We start from the raw sequence: 19838 nt of genomic DNA on the forward strand, positions 1-19838 counted from the left end.
TTTAAATCACTTTGATCTGACTTTTGTGCCTGGCATTAGACAGAGGTTAGCGTTCATTGTTTTGCAGGTAGGTATCCAGTTTTCCCAGCACCACTTGTTGAAGAGACTTTCCTTGTTCCACTTCACATTTCTTGCTCCTTTGTCAAAGATTAAGTGGTCAAATGTGTGGGGGTCTGTGAGAGAATATTTGACTCTGTTCCATTGGTCTGCAGGTCTGTTTCTAGCCCAGTAAGTACCATGATGTCTTAATTACTACTGTTTTGTAGTAAAGTTTGAAGTTGGGGAGGGTGATGCCACTCATCTTCTTTTGCCCAAGGATTGTTTTAGCTATTCATGGGGGTTTACTGTTCCATATGAATATCAGGAGTGTTTTGTCTATTTCTTTGAAAAATGTCATGGGTATCCTGATAGGGACCACATTAAATTTGTATAGTGCTTTGGGCAGTGTTGCCATTTTGATAATGTTAATCCTCCCTATCCATGAGCAGGGGATGTGTCTCCATTTCCTAGTGTCCTGTCTTATTTCTTGAAGTAGTGTTTTATAATTTTCCTTGTATAGGTGCTTCACCTCTGGTTAAGCTGATTCCGAGGTACTTGATTTTCTAAGGTACTATTGTGAACGGGATTTTTTTTAATGTCTATTTCTTCTCTTTCATTATTTGTTTATAAGAAAGCATGGACTTTTGGGTGTTGATTTTGTAGCCTGCCACTTTATTAAACCAACCATATGGTCCCACAATACCACTTCTGGGAATATATCCCAAGGATGCAGAAAAGCACAGTAGAAATGACATCTGTACCTATAGGTTCATTGAAGCACTGTTCGCAATAGTCAAAATCTGGAAACAACCCAGGTACCCTAGAAAAGATGACTGGTTAAAGAAACTTTGGTACATCTATACAATGGAATACTATTCATCTGTCAGGAGAGATGAAGTCATGAACTCTGCAAGTCATGAAATGGATAGACATGGAGAGTATCATGCTAAGTGAAATGAGTCAGAAAGAGAGGGACAGACATAGAAGGACTGCACTCATTTGTGGAGCATAAAACAACACAACATGAAGCTGACTCCTAAGGACAGTAGATAAACGGGACAGATAGATTGTTCCGTAGCTGGAAGCCTGCCTCATGAGCAAAGGGGAGAAGGCAGCTGGAACAGAGAAGGGATCACTAAGAAAAAGATGGCTGGAGGAACTGGTCAGGATGGAAGATGTGTGCAAAAGTAGATAAAGGAGCAAACATGATAACCTCTCAGGGTCTGTATTGCAAACCATAATGCCCAAAAGTAGAGAGAGATTATAGGGAATCATATCTGCCGTGGAGGCAGAGGGAGGGTGGGAAAAGGGGTTTATACTGGGGATATTCATGGTGGGGAATGTGCACTTGTGGAGGGATGGGTGTTTAATCATTGTGTAATTATAACTCCAAAATGAAAGCTTATAACTATCTCATGGTGACTCAAAAAAATTAACAAGAAAAAATACTTGGTAAATGTATTTATCATAAGGAGGAGCATAAAAATAATAATAACCTTTTACTAAAAATGGTAATAATATGAACAACCTCCCTACTAATCCTCCATTTATATCTTTGCATTTCCTCGTATTCTGGCATTGGAAATAGTACATTCAAAGAATCTTATATGAAATGCATCTATGTCTTTGCTTGGTATATTCAAGCGTTGTAAAGAATATAGTCTAGAAATAAGAAAGGATGTAGAATTTTTTTCAAGGTAAATATTTAAATGTAAGATGACATTTTAAAATTGAAGGCCAGAGTTACGCTTTCCGAACTGTGTGTAGAGACCTGAATAATAAGTAGAGACCCCATTGAGACCATGTCTGTTTCTCATTCCAAATGGCTTTAATATGTCATGAGAAAGTCCAAAAAAATCTCTTCAGTGAATTAGACTCCTAGGTGACCTTCTGCTGGAAATAGAGTACTGGGCCTATGACTTATGGTGACATTTTCATGTTAATGACATTGATTTCTGAATTTCCCCACTCACCTCTGCCATCCACCAGCACTCCACTAACCTGAAATAGAATGAATTGAAAGAATCTATAAAAAGAAAAAATAGATAAAAATAAAAAATGGCATCTTAACAAGTAATCTAATCATATAGTCATGGTAATCAAAATACTCTGGTCTGAATGAAGTAAAGACTTCATTTAGGACACTAAATGAAACTTCTGTGTACTAATGATACACAATTTATTTTGCTAATACATATTATCCAAATTTGCACATTCAAGGACTAAAAGATGATACATTTGTGTTTATGATGTTATTTTGTTTTTTATTTTTATATCAGGTAAATAAGATTGTATATCCTTATTTTTCTTTTTTTTTTTTGCTTTTTTTGGATCACACCCGGCAGTGCACAGGGATTATTCCTAGCTCTGCACTCAGGAATCACTCCTGGTGGTGCTCAGGGGACCATATGGGATGCTGAGAATCGAACCCAGGTTCGCCCCATGTGTAAGGCAAATGCCCTACCCACTGTGCTATCGCTCCAGCCCCGATTATATATTCTTTTTAATTTTTTTAGTGCTTTATTATGATTTTAAAAACTGATTTAGTCATATCTCACTTATATTTCTTATTCATTTATTTTGCTTTGGGGGCTATACCTCGCAATGTTCAGGGGTTACTTCTGGCTCTGCACTCAGGAATTATTCTTGGTTGGTTCAGGGGATCATATGGGTTCTGAGTATTAAACTCAGGTTAACCACATACAAGGCAAGCACCCTACCCACTGTACTATCTCTGAGGTCATTATACTTATCTTTCTTGCAACAAACTTTAGAAATGTAATTTCTCATTTTCCTGTCTCCAACAAGTTTTCAGATTTCTTGACTAAATGGGTACTTGATGTTCTAGTCATAAAGGCTGAAAGCCACAGCTTAAGCTTGGACTCTCCCTTCTCTCTCTGGACAATTTATTTACTAATTTAGGATGATTTCCTTCTGGCATGTTTTCTGTGTCTGGGCCTCTGACTCTTTCACTACTTTTTCCTTGATACAGATGCTCAGCAGGTAAGGCGTTTGCCTTGCACAAGGCCGACATGGCTGACTTGGGTTCGATTCCTCTGCCCCGCTCTGAGAGCCTGGCAAGCTACTGAGAGTATCTCGCCCATAAGGCAAACCCTGGCAAGCTACCGTTGTCATATTCAATATGCCAAAAACAGTAACAAACAGTCTCACAATTTGTTGTGAGACGTTACTGGTGCCCGCTTGGGCAAATCGATGAACAACGGGAGGACAGGGCTACAGTGCTACAGATGTTCAACTCACAAGTTTCCACCTTATCCCCAAGGGTTTTGTCTCTCTCACTATCATTCATCTTTCATATTGATAGTATAATTTAAAAAAATTGTTATAGCTGCATTTTTGTTACAAAACTTTTAGTAGTATTCCATTACCTTAAAAATTGTTTATTTTTAAATATTGAAAGCATTTTCCATAATGGCAAGACTTATGATTTATGTAGACTTTTTTTTTAAGGAGGGACAAACAAAACATAATTAAATTCTTATAGCGTGAAATGTTATGTGATCATTAGAAGTGCTGTCTTAGAAGAATCATAAAGGGGTTAAAATGTGGAATATAACAGAGTATAATATTGTACATGGCATCATAAATACAAAATACAAAAATATTTATGTGTAGATAGATCATGTTAGCAGTGATTCTCCCTAGATGATCTAACTATTAGATATTTATCTTCCATGTTTCTTAAAAATGTTTTCCTATAATGGATATGTATTGCTTTCATAGTCAGAAAAAATCTTGTTTTATCTACTGGAATGTGGAAGAGATATTATGAATTATTTATTGTAGCTGTTCTTAGTATATGTTTGAGCTCTTTTTGGGGATCTGATCAGTGTTACAAAGCTTTCTACTGAAATATCACTATGCGGGACCAAGGATGTGGATTTGAGTGGCAGATCACATGCTTTGTATGTTGGAGGTCCTGGGTTTAGTTCCCAACACTACATGTATCCTAATCATCCCTAGGTATTGTCTGAGAGCCCCCAAACACTTCTGGGTGTGACCGCGACAACAACTAACAAGGCAAAGGAACATCTGTCCATATGAAAGTGCTTGGTTTATAATTTTAGGCAGGATTTTAGATTTCATATTCAGAACCTCTTAAACATTACAACTCTCATTTAGAAGACAATAGGGGGCCCGGGAGTTTAGCCTTTATTTCCCCATCAGGGGTTGGGGAAAGAGTTAGGAGTGAAGATTAGGCATTTCGGCTCTTCCCTAGAACTCAACTGTTTAAGAGACTTGGGGTCACATTGAAAACATCTGTGTAGGTACCATGTGGTCTTTGGAGCCCCTCAGAAAATTGCTAAGCCTAGGGATCTCCAGATCACACTCAGAGACATTCCCCTCTCCCCTGAGAAAGTGACCTATTCTGTGTGTCTCCTGCTGTTTTCCTCATTTCCCTTGCTTTGAGGACATATTTTATTAACTACCAGGAGGAATGGCTTGAAAGTCATTGAGGACAGCTGAATCTATTCGAATAATACATGTGTGAGATTCCTGCGTTTGGCATCTTACTTTCTTCAATACTTGACCCTGTACTTTGCAAGGTTGATGGAGGATGGATACCTTCACTTTGACATGGCAGCTTTCCTCTGTGTTTTTTTTTTTTTCATTTCCTTTCTTAGACTTTGACGTCGACAGTGGCAGCAGTCCTGAGGCCTCTCTGTTGTTAAATCACTCCTCCCACTGCACGTCTCAGCATTGCTGCATTGTTTAGGGCCCCAAAGCCAGCCAATTACAGGAGTAACAAAGCCTCTCTTTCTTGGATGATTCTGTCCTTTCAGTTTTAAGTTAGGCAGGGAGTGAGAAAAAACACCATCAACAAAACAACACAAACACTGAAGTTAGTCCCTCCAGTGGGAAGAATGAGAGATGCTGTTTATCAGAAGGCTCTCCTAGGGCCCTGATAAATCTTGCCACAGGCAGCAGATAAAGTAGGAGTGTTTTCTTTGGTGTAATAAAGCTGCAAACACAGATCAAGAAATAAAATAAAATAAAGGGGGAAAAAAAAAAAGAAAGAACTGCATGATAAATTTTTAAGTTGCTAAGCCCTCCACAATCTAATTTCTATAGAGAGCCTTAATCAAAAATATGGATGGAACCCCTGCATTGAATAGAAGAGTTGTATACAAAGTTGGGAAGTGGGAGCAGAGAGAGTACAGCGGGAAGAGTGTTTGCCTTACAAGAGGTCGCTCCAAGTTTGATCCCACACACTGTAGATCCCCCAAGCCCTGCCAGGAGTAATCTCTGAGCACTGTTGGGTGTGCACATTCTTCCCACCGAAATAAAAGTATAGAAATTAACTTTAAAAACAAATAGGAGTCATTCATGATGACTGGTGGTGCAGTGCTAAGCATGGATCAGTGCTCAGGTCTTATGCATTGGTGCTTAATGACATTAAGGAACCACATGGCCCCTGAGATAGAATTTAGGGCCTCACCACATTCTAGGCAGCTGCTTTATGACTTTGAGCCACCACGCCCATGCTGATGCTGATGCAGGCGAAGCAGAAGCTGCAATTGGTCTCTTGTGTTGGTTTGCGATTCCCAGTTGGAAAGTAGCAAAGTTTTCTGGAAAGTAGAAGGGAAAAGCAAAGAAGCTCTCCAAGTTGGGGAGGACATAGTATAGGACTAAGTTAAGGTAAGGGAGTTTTGTATAGACCTTTTAAAGGACTCCTTGTATTTCTTATCGATTGGCAAGTGTTTAAAAAAGATGCTAGTGGGGCTGGTGCAATAGCACAGCGGGAAGGGAGTTTGCCTTGCACACAGCTGACCTGGATTCTATTCCAACCATCGCATATGGTCCCCAAAGCACTGCCAGGGGTAATTCCTGAGTGCAGAGCCAGGAGTAATCCCTGTGCATCGCCAGGTGTGACCCCAAAGGAAAAAATGTCTAGGTAGACTAAATCTTTCTGGCCATTCTTGCCCTTTATCTTGTCTCCCTGTGGGCCTAGGCTCTGGGCACATAATTTTATGTTCCTGGGAAGCACCGAAAGTGCTGAGACAGAATCTTCACTGTGGAATGTGTGTCAGGTTGGTGGGGAGGGATGGGACAACTGGAGAAAGGAAACTCTGGCTTTCTGTCTCACTGGCAAAGGGAAACTGAGGCTTCTCTTTCACCACTAGCTTTGAAATGAACTTTTGTTGACTACTTGCAAGAACTAAATGAGATGTTAACACAGATGCTTTAAGATTCAATTCTGAGAAAAGTGTTGTGGAGTAGCTGGTGTTATCTTTATTTTTACAGGTGAGGAAACAGAAGCCCAAAGGTAGGTATGTTGCCTAAGGACACACAGTAAGAAATCAAGCTAGGTTTGTCTGCTTCTGGCTCTTTCTCTTATATGATAAAGACCTTGCGTGGCATTCTGTTGCTCGGAGTGTTCTAATTATCTTCAACAAGATAATTGTAGTATTCCATTAAAACACTGTATGTTTTAGACATGTAATTTATGCTCTCTAATCTCATTCATAAAAATTTGAAGGTGTATAAAGACACACCACACATAACACAATCATCACAATCACCTGTAGAATCTGATAGGCAGTAAATGGCCTTACTAAAGATCTCTTTGTACCTTCATTAATATACTGTTTTTCCAGTACAGTTCTTCCTTACAGAGCATATTTCCAGTAGATGATAAACGGTATATAAAGCACTATCTTGAAAGATTTTTGCGTAGTTTTATTTTACCACATGGCTTAAGGCTCTTCATCTGTCAATTTATTAAGATCTGTCTGGCAAAAGGAGCGCTCAGAGGAGCAAAGTAGTCCCTGAGCAGTCTGGGCAGACCCAGAGGGGAATAGGATGCTCCCATAAGCTTTTCTTCAGAGCTCTCCTAGGTCTGCTCTGAAGGAAAATGGATTGAGACATTATCATTTAGTCAGTGGCATAGTTGAGAAGAGAGTTTATGTTGACTTTCTATTTCCACTTTTCTGACAGCTCTAAGAAGACAGATGGGTGTTTTCCTTCTCCCCTCTTAGAAATACATTTTTTTTTTAGGTTTTATTGAGTCAGGATGCCTATCCACTTAAAATTCAATCAGGTGAGACAGAGAGGATTGGCATACGTTGTGTGTACTTTCACTTGTGGGTATTGTCTGTGTTCAGGGACTACTAGTCTGACAGCTGTCCATCACCTACCCTTCCCTATTGCATGAGCACCTCCTGCCAGGCCCTGCTACCCAGGCGAAGGCAGGAAAGGGAGCCCCTTTGAGACACCAGCTAGTACTTTTCCATTAGGGAGATGACTTTCTTTGACAACATTTTCAGATTGTTAGATTCTTGAACTTCAGGGCTTCTTCCTTTATAAAATTCCACGAGAAGGTACTTGGATTCCACTTTCTATGTCTCTCAAGGGTCTGCTTTTATGGAGTTTTTCAATATCTTGCTGTGGGGGAACTATCTACCCTCTGCAAGAGATTTAATGTCTGTAATCGATTTCTCTGTCTCTCTCCCTCTCCCTTACATTCACTTATTTTAAGATTGTTTTTAGGGCAGGAAAGTAGCCTCCTGTTTGAGTCACAGCAGAGGTCCCAGCCTTTCTAAACATCTGCCAGTTCTTCCGGTTGCATCTTCCCACTTCCTGCCTTCTGCTGCTGCTCCTCAGCCCTGTGAGGCAAAGCACCCCCTGCCTTTGTCTGAACACAGCTGCTTCTTCCAAGCTGCTGGCAGTCTCAAGGAAGGAAGGGGGCGGGAACCAACGTTCTTGCAGTTCTGTAACTTCTGTTCTGTGGAGTAAACTTACCCTCCCTGAGGAAGTGGTGCTTTAGGTCTTCTTTAACTTATATTGAATACACTGGTGCAAGAGGCTGCTTTTATTTTTATTTAGTTTTTTATTAGTGAAACACCTTGAGGTACAGTTGTAGACTTACAAATTTTTGTCCTTGGGTTTCAATTATACAATGATCGAGTACCCATCCCTCCACCACTGCCCATCCTCCACCACCACCGATCCCAGTACCGCTCCCACCCCCCATGCCACCCTGCCTTTGTGGCAGGGCATTCCCCTTTGTTCTCTCTCTACTTGTGGGTGCTGTGGTTTGCAAAAGAGGCACCAAGAGGCAATCATGAAGAGGCTGCTTTTAAATGCCCCTTATCTTCATTGGTCCTGCTCAGTTCTCAGCCTGGGGATCTGATGTGGCATCCCAGAACAAGGGCAATCTTTCGAAGAGCAGGGTCATGGTGTTATTGCTGAGTCACATAATGGGTGATGCTGGGAGCCATTTGTATACCTGATTGATTTGGGCATTTCAGGAGTGAAAGGGTAAAATGGAGTTTTTCTCTACTTGAAGAGTCCCACCTTTCAGGGTTTTGGTGATTAAAATAAAAGTTTGGGATTGAATCCTTAGCTAACTATTTTATGTACTCCCACTAATGGATAAGGATGATTACTGTGTACAGCCTTGATCTTCAATAAAACTAGGATGGCTCAAATTATTATCACTATTATTTTGGTTCTTCTCTTCTAGAATCCTGTCTTTTAGGGGCCAAAATTATTAGTGGCCAAAGTTATAACCTGGAGACAACACTTTATGAGCAAATTCAGAAGATACATAATTGAGAAGACTAGAAGGGCAGGAAGAAGGCAGACAAGTTCCTGTATCTTGGGTGGGATCTTCAATGTAGAATTCCACAGAGAGGTAGTTACCCTTCTCCTTTTGTAGCTTCTCAACTTGGGAGATAGGTTGACACTTTTCAAGTGTGTACATAAGACCTTGAGTGGGGAAGAACAGGACACTGAGATGATTTTCTTCTGGTTGGTCCAGGGGTCCAGGTCATGAACCTGTCATCCCATATGACATTTCATTTTTACATTCCTTTCATTCCTCCCTCTCCTTAGGGCCATTCTTTCCTTGATATGTCTTTGTCTAACCCTTTTGCCCTAGAGGTTCTCATTCTCATGCTCCTTTAGTTTAGTTGCTCATGTCCAACAATCTTCTGGTTCCATACACCTGACAGCGCCCCCTTATGTGAAAGGTTCATACTTCCCACCAGCTTGTGGACTTATTTAGAAAAGCCTTAAGGTAGCTGGAAGTCATCTTGCTTTCTTGTTTCTACAAAGTTTTCCTCCTACAGCCTGGTTTCTTTATCCCGTCCTTGAGTACAACCTTGTGAAGGCCATGACATGTCATCTCCTAGCTTGTGGGAAGCTGTTGTAGATCTCAGCTCGCCAGTATTGGAAATCATCACTGTCACTGTCACTGTCCTCCCGTTGTTCATTGATTTTCTTGAGTGGGCCCAGTAACGTCTCCGTTGTGAGACTGTGTTGCTACTGTGTTTGGCATATCGAATACGTCATATGCTGCTTTCTCTCCATGACATTAAGCTGAGAGTTCCCTCATTCACTAATCCAATGAATTGGAAGAGATTTAAATCCCCTGGGTCAGTTTTTCTATTTTTTGTATGTATTGATTCTATTTCCACTTTCCAATTATTTGCTCTTCTTTTTGCCAACTCCCAGAGCAGGAAGCATGCTTTTACCTTTTCAAAAAACTTATGGAAGGATTTATTTTTTAAATAAAGCCTTACTTTTATGCACCATTATTCACAAAGATGTCAAAATAGAGTTTATATGGGGTTTTAATTCCACCACCAGTGTTAACTTCCCTTAATCGATGTCCCTAGGTTCCATCCTATCCCCAGCCTGGATCCTTGACAGTTATTCCCTTCCCAAAAGGGAATAACTGCTCCATTTTTAAGTTTGGTTATGTTAGTTTGGATCTCATGCTTGCAGTGTTGATATCTCTGTTGTTTGGGTATTTACATGTACCACACCTCTGTATCTTGTATCGAACCTTAGCCCTGTTATTTGCCTCTCATTTGCCTCTTCACTCCCTTCTCTTTTTCTTTCCTTCCCTGGCCTTTTTATTTTGATAGCCTAGGGCCACCTTTAATAGCTTGCATTCTCTTTCCATGTTATTCTATATATCATAGATAAATAAGATTATGCTGTGTTTGTTCTTCTGACTTATTTTACTTAACATGATAGATATCTTCCAGTTACATACAAGTTGCAGCAAATTGCCACAAGAATTGACTTCAAAAAGTAAAGAAATCCTTGCAGTTCCATAGTATTCATATATAAGTATACATATACGTATACACACATATACATACATATATACATAAATACATATATATGTCACACCTTTATTATCTACTCATCTCATGTTGAACACCTAAACTAATAAATAATTCTGTATTTTATTGTGCTAAGTGCTGCAATAAACTATGGTGTGCTTGTATTCTCTTAAATGAGTATTTCTGTGTCTTGGGGTAGACACCAAGACATGTAAGCCTTGGAAATTCTGGGTTCAATGGGAGCTTTATTCTTATATTTTTTGAGAAAATTTCATACTGATTTTCATAGGGATTGAACCAGAGAACACTTCCACCCAACACTTACAATTTTTATCACTGGATCCATGAGGTCTAATTCAGTGATGCCTGACACTTGGTATTTGATAAATATTTGTTGAGTAAATGAATAAACAAATAAAAAGTAAACAAATAAATCCTTTTCTGGATAAGGATTACCTGAAATGGTCTTTCTTTCCAGTTGTGAAGTTTTGATATTTTACAAGATAAGATGGAGTGAGCTGTGTGAGCTTAAGCCTCCAAGTTCTTCTCTCCTAGTGAAGCAAAAGGGAGTAACTGCCCCTAAAGACATAAACCACATCCTGAATCAACAGTGTCAGATTGATGTTCTTTTGTTGATGCAAATCTTGCCAAATGTTGCTGTATTTGGCAACCAACTATACTTCACTCCTTTGAGATATACTCCTTTGAGATATCCTGGTCCATTTTCTCAATGATCTTGAAGGAATTTAATGCCTCTTTGTTTTGATTTCATTTGCCTGCACTATCTTCTCCACTTCTGATTTGCTTTTTGGATAAAGTATTGCCTGTAACAGAGAGGATAAATAGGTGGAGAATCCACATTCTAGTTTTAGATGTTTGTGTATATGAGTGTGATTTTCATTTTTTTTTTTCTTTTTGCTTTTTGGGTCATACCCAGCGATGCTCAGAGGTTACTCCTGGCTTTGCACTCAGGAATTACTCCTGGTGGTGTTCAAGGGACCATATGGGATGCTGGGAATCGAACCCAGGTCAGCCTCATGCAAGGCAAACACCCCACCTACTGTGCTATCGCTCCAACCCCAAGATTTTTATTTCTTATTCCCTCTCAGAGAGCCCTGCAAGCTATTGGAGAGTATCCTGCCTGCAAGGCAGAGCCTGGCAAGCTCCCTGGGGTGTATTTGATATGCAGAAACAGTAACAAGTCTCACAATGGAAGCATTATTGGTGCAACCTCGAGGAAGTTGATGAACAATGGGAGGACAGTGCTACAGTGCTATTTTCTTCGCATCCTTAGGTCAAGATACCATCCTGTTTGCACTGTTTGCACTGAGATCTAATTAATTAATAATTTATCTCTCAAGTCATGAAGATGGAAGAGTGTCAAGGAAAATTTCGCCTACACAAGTTAGAAAAATCTTTATTTCCCTTTGATGATTATAATGTAACTTTGAAGCTGAGAGGAATCTGAGCACTTTTTAGATTTTGGGTCTTACAATTTAGGGCTTCACATTTCTTTTAAAACTTCTTCCATTTAATTTCGCATTCCTTCAATCTAAATCTTTCCACTAAAAAAAATCAAACTCACATTCGATCTCTGGGAAGACTACCCTGCACTTATTTTTTTTTATATTTCCTTTTCAGGACTTCTTAAGGGGTCTTAATATATTAGTTTTTCATACCTGGTATCACCAACATATTAATTTCATTTATTTTTAATTTTTTTCTAGAATCAAGCATTTTGAGGACTTTTCTTTTCTTTCTTTTCCTTTCTTTCACCCCGGAATGCTTTATTCAATGCTTTGCTTTTACCACTGTTTCCTGCCTGATTATTACAACTAGCACTTGAAACGCAAGCCTCCACTAGGAAAAGTGTCATTTGTCAGGAGATGAGATAAAGCCCTTTTCAGTTTGTCCCAGATAACCCTTCATCCGTATTATGGTACTGGTGGGGACCTTAGGAAGAATTGTGCTGTAGTTTAGTCAGGCACCTTCAGAGATATTGATAAACTCTATTATTGTTTTGCCAAGTTTGCTGTTCACTTTGTTCCCCATTGTTGCTGGAGACAACAGCTTCTAGAGAAATAACTTATTTTTCTTATCTCTTCTTTGCCTTAGTCCATATGACATCATTTTTCCCAGTTATTGAAACAGACAGAGTACGCAGTTGGAGGAGGAATGAATATAAGTTTTACACAGAACATGTGGTTACTATTGTCTCAGGTGATAAAGGGGTAAGGAGAACAGAACAGAATGAATAAGCCAAATCATTATTCTAAATATCTTGGTTTTCAATATTGCATTGGAATGTAAGGGAGATTCCTGCTGGCTGCCCTAACACATCTGTTTTGGAGTCCTTAGCGGAATTCTCTGGGTGGGATGGTTACAAGCCTCATTATCAGAGGCTTTGTCACTTCATTGGAGGTAGGAGAGGCTCAGGGGGGTATTAGCATGGAGGTGTTTACATGACCAATCCTACTTCAGCAACCAGCACTAATTGGCTCCCCTGGGAAGTCCCTGGAGAAGCTGTCAATCATGAAGACTGAATTTTTGTTTATAATTTGTGGTGATTGCTCCTCTACTTGTCTTTCCTACCCCCATTGAGACTGCCTCTCCTTGTACAAAAAAAAAAAAGTGGCTCTTCTAGAGAACAAAAACATTTTACAAAGTTGAGGCACATCTATCTTTGATCCCAACTGCATTCTTCTCCACTTTCCATTCTTCCCAGAAATACCTTTCAGAAAGAGATGGGAGATTTTCCTCTCCTGTCCCTTCTATCACCACTGTTAGTGAGAAGCAATACCCGGTCATGTGGAAGGGATTCCTCCCAAGGTTTGGCAGATACAGCAGGAAAACATTGTTGAAAAGTAAGTGTACAATATCAGTAATTTTTAGAAAGTGATTTTTGGGTTCTGTAATGCCCTGTTGTTGATTGTCCTCTGCTGAAAATAGTTTTAGTCTCATCACATATTTTTGTTAAATAATTTTAACTTATGATTAAATTACACAACAGAGAAAATTCTGTCTGAAAAAGAATGGAGCAAATTTCTATAGTACAGGAGTCTTCTATTAAGAAAACAATGATAATAGTAGTTACAATGATGAATAAAAACCTGCATGACAAAATACCATCACCTTAACTTAAGGGAGAAACTGATACTCAGAGGTAGTTTGCTCAGAGTCCCAGGGCTGTAATCTTTTAAACATTCTGACAACAAAATTCTTCCCTTGGTCTTAAACACATGAGGCTATACTGCATTTCTGTTTTGCTTTTGTCCAAAGCCTTTTATCTCCACTTCTAAAAAAGCAGAACCAGGGGCCAGAGTTAAAGTATAGTAGGTAGAGCGCTTGCCTTACATGTGGCTTATCCGGGTCCATTCCAGGCACCATATATTATCCCTCAAGCCTACCAGGATTTACTCCTAAGCAGAGTTCTGAGAGGAAATAGTAGCAACTTCATTTCTTCTGGTGAAAGTCTGGGGTAGTCTACAGTGTTGAGCAAAAACATCGTTTTTATACCGCATCTCATCATATAATAGTAACACCATATTTTTAGATTCCAAAAATTATCTTGTAATAATTTTTTGATGGGGGGGCGTGTTTGCCCACATTGGGAGGTGCTTGGAGTCTGTGTTAGGCTCTGTATTCAGCAGACTGTGCAGTGATTAGAGTGAAACTGGGGTCTGCCATATGCAAGACAAACATCTTAACCCCAGTGCTTTCTCTAGTTCCTGCTTGATAAACTTTTGTGGTATCATTGTTGCATGGTGTAGTTTAGTTCATCAATCATGACGCTTAAAAAATATGTATTCACCAGTAGCATATGGTCGCACATTTGTCTTCTCAAAAACTCTGTGCCACAATCCCAGGATTCTCGATGCACTCATGCATTGTCAGTATATGTTAACAAATATTCTAAAGGCCAATCACACTCTTTGTACAAGTGCGATTAGAAGCAGTCGTCACCAGTTGACATGTATTGGAAATATTAGGCACCTGTCCCCAGATCTGTTATACATGAAGAAATTTAGGGGTTGGGACCTTAGACTTCAGGAAGCAGTTATCTAGGACTTCAAAAAGACAGGAATTTTGAATGTATTAGACGGATCTGAAGATGACATACTGGGAGAATGAAGTACGTGTAGCACTCATAAGACAGCATGTCAAATAATGAAACCAATGATAGTGGCACAGAATCCTCGAGACAAGATTAAATTTTCTGTCTGCACTTTGCAAGATGTAACAAATTTTCCCATATAATATTTTGACTATAACGAACAAATTAATAATGACAAGTGTGTTAACTTATTTTTCAAGACCAAAAAAATTACTTGCTAAGCTGTCATGAAGAAATAATGTGTGTCTTGTTTATGCTATTTAGTTTTAACATATATTTATGAATATTCATGCATTCAAAACTTGCACCAAAGGAAGTTTCCTAATTATTTTAAGTCAGATGAGAACAATTTCAGTATTTTTTTTCAAAGATACACATAATGGTCACAACCCACTCTTCTGCTAAAAGATAAAAAAATTCTCACAAAATTTGTGGTGGTTGAGGGAGGTACAATGTTTAGGGTGCTTGCCTTTATTGTTGACCCAAATCCAATCCTGTCACCACATATGGTCACTTGAGCCCTGCTAGGTCTGATTTCTGAATGTAGAACCAAGAAAAATCCCCGAGTACCACTAAATATGTCTCCCCCTCCCCCCATCAAAAAAAATCTGGAATTATGATGTGGTAAATTTTGCTTTTTTTGTTTTTATATATATAAGGGGATGTTGCCCAATTTTTTATTTACTATTTTGTATATAATTTAAGAGATTTCTCATTTGTGAAGTGCTTATAGTATGATTTAAACTTGAACAATGTAAACAGATTTTTTAAAACTATTAAAAACTATATACCTTAGACATAACTTTTTTAAAAATTAATTTATTTTAACACAGACAAAAGCCACAACTCTTGATACAAATCTAGAGTTGAAATTGATTAAATAAAGCTCCAATATCCAAATCAATAAGTTTAAAAACTAATTTTTATGTGAAAATTGCTATCTCACCACAGGGTTAAGTCTTTGTCTAAGAATTTACGAAGATGTTTGTTGCTAGTTAAACCTTCAGTGTTATTGTTTTTGTTTGTTGAATTTTTATTTATGTATTATTTATTTTACTTTGTACATATACATTTTATTTATTTTTTAAAATTTTTATTAGTGAAACACCATGAGGTACAGTTGTAGAATTACATATTTGTGTGCTTGGGTTTCAGTTATACAATGATCAAATACCCATCCCTCCACCAGTGCCTATTTTCCACGAACACTGATCCCAGAATGCCTCCCATCCTCCATCTCCCCAGTCACACCCTACTCCGTGGCAGGGCATTCCCTTTGTTCTCTCTCTCCTTTTGGGTGCTGTTGTTTGCAAAAGAGGCATTGAGTGGCTATCATGTTCGGTATATAGTCTATTTAGCCCTGAGATTTTTGCAGCCTCTTCTTTTTTTAAATCTATTTATTTATTTAATTTAAAAATTTTATTGAATCACCATGAGATAGTTACAAGCTTTCATGTTTGTGTTACAATCACACAAAGATCAAACACCCATCCCTCCACCAGTGCACATTCCCCACCATCAACATCCCCAGTAAACACCCGCCATTTCCTACCCTCCCCCTGCCTCCATGGCAGACATGATTCCCCATAATCTTGCTCTACTTTTGGGTATTATGGTTTGCAATACAGATCCTGAGAGGTTATCATGTTTGCTCCTTTATCTACTTTCTGCACACATCTCCCATCCTGACTGATTCCTCCAGCCATCTTTTTCTTGGTGATCCCTCCTCTACTCCAGCTGCCTTCTCCCCTTTGCTCATGAAGCAGGCTTCCAGCTATGGAGCAAACTATCTGTCCCACGTATCTACTGTCCTTAGAAGTTAGCCTCATGTTATGTTGTTTTATACTCCACAATGAGTGCAGTCCTTCTATGTCTGCCCCTCTCTTTCTGACTCATTTCACTTAGCATGCCACTCTCCATGTCTATCCATTTCATGACTTGCAGAGTTCATAACTCATCTCTCCTGACAGCTGCATAGTATTCCATTGTGTAGATGTACCAAAGTTCCTTTAACCAGTCATCTGTTCTAGGGCACTTGGGTTGTTTCCAGATTTTGACTATTGTAAACAGTGCTGCAATGAACATATAGGTACAGATGTCATTTCTACTGTACTTTTTTGCATTCTTGGGATATATTTTCAGAAATGATATTGCGGGGTCATATGAAAGCTCAATTTCTAGTTTTTGAAGAACTGTCCATATTGTTTTACAGAAAAGCTGGACTAGTGGGCATTTCTACCAACAGTGAAAGAGTGTCCCTTTTCCTTCCACATCCATGCCAGCACTGGTTGCTTTTGTTCTTTTGAATGTGTGCCAGTCTCTGTGGTGTGAGATGATATCTCATTCTTGTTTTGATTTGCATCTCCCTGATGGCTAGCGATGTGGAGCACTTTTTCATGTACCTTTTGGCCATTTGTATTTCTTTTTTGAGGAAACTTCTGTTCATTTTTTCTCCCCATTTTTTTGATGGGGTTGGAGGTTTTTTCTTGTACAATTCTACTATTGTCTTGTATATCCTGGATATTAATCCCCTATCAGATGGGTATTGGGTAAATATTCTTTCCCATTTTGTGGGCTCTTTCTGTATTTTGGTCACTGTTTCTTTTGAAATGCAGAAGATTCTTAGTTTGTTGTAGTCCCATTTTTTTATGTTTGCTTCCACTTGCATGGTCAGTGCTGTTTCATCCTTAAAGATGCTTTTAACGTCAATGTCGTGGAGAGTTCTGCCTACATTTTCCTCTATGTACCTTATGGATTCATGTCTGATATTGAGGTCTTTAAATCACTTTGATCTGACTTTTGTGCCTGGCATTAGACAGAGGTCAGCTTTCATTTTTTTGCAGGTAGGTATCCAGTTTTCCCAGCACCACCTGATGAAGAGACTTTCCTTGTTCCACTTCACATTTCTTACTCCTTTATCAAAGATTAAGTGGTCAAATATGTGGGGGTCTGTGAGAGAATATTCGACTCTGTTCCATTGGTCTGCAGGTCTGTTTCTAGCCCAGTGCCATGCTTTCTTAATTACTACTTTGCAGCCTCTTCTTACTGGTCTTTTCCCTATGATATATGAGAGAGATCTTTATTTTTGTATTTTTATATTGCTTCAATTTAAAGTTGAATAGAAAGCTAGACAGTGTGGTACTGTTTTGAAACTCCTTCAGAGCCTTATCTGATCAGTTTCTTTTAGTAGTAAATTATATGAAAATACAGAGGGGAGAGTATATGGTAAAAACAAAAATTGGTTCACAATTTTATGGATTATGATTTAGAAAAGAAAATTCTATTCTGAAAAATCTAAGTTTGAAATATTATATAATTAACTTCTTTTAATTTAGCTTGGCCATTGATTACCATTTCTGCATTCAGAGTTGTTTATATGGTAAAAAAATGGAATACAGGCCTGCAGAGATACTTATGGCTCTCACTGTTCTTGAACACAGCAGTTTCCAGTTCAATCCCCAGGATCACGTATGGTCCCCTGAGCATTGCTAGGAATAATTGCTAGGAATAATTGTTGAGCACAGAGCCAGGCAGAAACTGAGCACTTCCAGAGATTCACCTCCAAACTGGAACACAAAAAAACATATATAATCTAAATCATATTTTAGCCATATTTTTGCCTTCTCTTTTTGTGTCCTAAACTTAAAAAATTAAATCTCTCTAAAAGGGAAATTAATATGATAATCAATAAACAGCAAAATGATTAAAAGGTTTAGTGGAGAAGTTGAATGAGAGATAGTCTCTAGACAGCACATAGAAACAATAGCCAGACTCTGACTCAGATTGTCTCCTAAGGTTGCTAATGACTTTGAAAGTCAAGTCCATCTCTTTTCCTTTAGGCAGAAATGTTCTTATACTGCTCCCTGTAGATGATAATCTATCCTATTTTTTAATGAAACTTCCACTGTAGAGGACACAAACTCCCTCAGGAACTCATTGTGAAGTGAGATGGTTTTCAGAGAAAAATTCTGTTATTGTCTATTTTCGTTGTTTATTCTCTCCACTGGGATAATCAACTTTATTTAAACAGAGTTTCATCATGTAAAGTCTTTGTCTGTGGCACTTGAACAGATTAACATAGAATTCCACTACCCATGAGAGCAACTGGTCCAGTTCCTTCATTGTTATCAGTTTGTCTTTTCTCCTGTAGATTGAGAATTGGTCTTTTATATTTTACATTAATATTTTGTTATTGACTCATGTTTGCTTTAGAACATTGCTTTTTTCGCTAGCTGTATGTATTACTTTGCTCTGTGCTTAAAATCATATTGCTTCTGTCAGTTGACATCCAAGAAATGTAATTTTGAAATATTGTGTTGATTGATATCTTTGATCTGGAGAACACAGGATTTGCACCACAATGATTACTGATACCTTATTATGTTGAATGGGAATTTAACAAGTGTCTTTTTTTGCAACATTAGCTGTGTGACTATCAGAATAGTTTTCCCCAGTAAGTTTTCCATGAAATGTTAAAAGATATAACATGAAAAAGTGGTTCCATTAAAATACAGGTTGTCATAGTCACGGCAAAAGAAGAAATGAATATAAACACATTTCTTTAATTTAGAAGTATACATTGTCAATATTTAATTTTGAAAGATTGGTTTTCTGAAGTTATTTAAATATGATTTCCTTTTGTTCCTCTTGAAATTTACATTTATGCTATCTATTCTTATTTAGGCTCATCTGCAAAGCAGATGTGAGAAGTATCCTACTTTGTGGGAAGTATCCATCACATAAATGTGGCAAAGTTTCCATAGAAGCATTCAGTGCTTTGTGTAGGTAATATTTTATGAAATTTAGACTTTCCTTTTGCATAGTAATATCTTTGTGGGTAGTGATATTTTATTTTTCATTGTTTGTAAAAGGGTTAGAATCAAAGGCCTTCTTTAAATCAATGAACGTTAGACAGAGCAGCATCTTGAAGTCCCGAGAAACCTCAATGAGCTTGGTTATCGTGTGGGTATGGTCCATCGTACTGAATCCTTCTCGGAACCTGGCTTGCTCGCATGGTTGTCTTTTATCTAGTATTCTGCCATTCCTATTCAGGATAACTCGAGTGAACAGCTTGTAGATGACAGACAACAGACAGATTGGGCGATAGTTGTCAACTTCGTGGATGTCTCCTTTCTTGTACAGTAGTATAGTCCTGCTGGTTTTCCATTGGGATGGAAACTTGCATTCGGACAGGTAGTGTGTGAAGAGCCGAGCCAGTGTATTGATGAGTACTGATGGCAGGTTCTTCAGGTGTTTGGGTCTGACCTTGTCTGGGCCGGGTGCTGTTCACTTTTTTAACGACAAAATGGCTTGTCGGTTTTTGGAAGGTAGAGCATTGGAAATGACACATCCATCTTGTGGAATTTGGTATGTGGGCAGGTGGACGTGGCTATCAAAGTTATCCAAGTAGAAGTCATGGATAATCTTCTCTATTGCTCTTCTGGAAGATGTGATAGACCCATCAGGACATTGGAGGGCAGTCATCTTGGTCTTGTAGGTGGCAAAGGACAGACGGGTGTTGTGAATCCTTTTTCTGGCTTCTGCTGCATCTGCCAGCACTGCTGCTCTTCTCTCTTTGAGGTCTT

Source organism: Sorex fumeus, unplaced genomic scaffold (genome assembly GCF_029834395.1).
Source record: "Sorex fumeus unplaced genomic scaffold, SorFum_2.1 ptg000015l, whole genome shotgun sequence".
NCBI lineage: Eukaryota > Metazoa > Chordata > Mammalia > Eulipotyphla > Soricidae > Sorex > Sorex fumeus.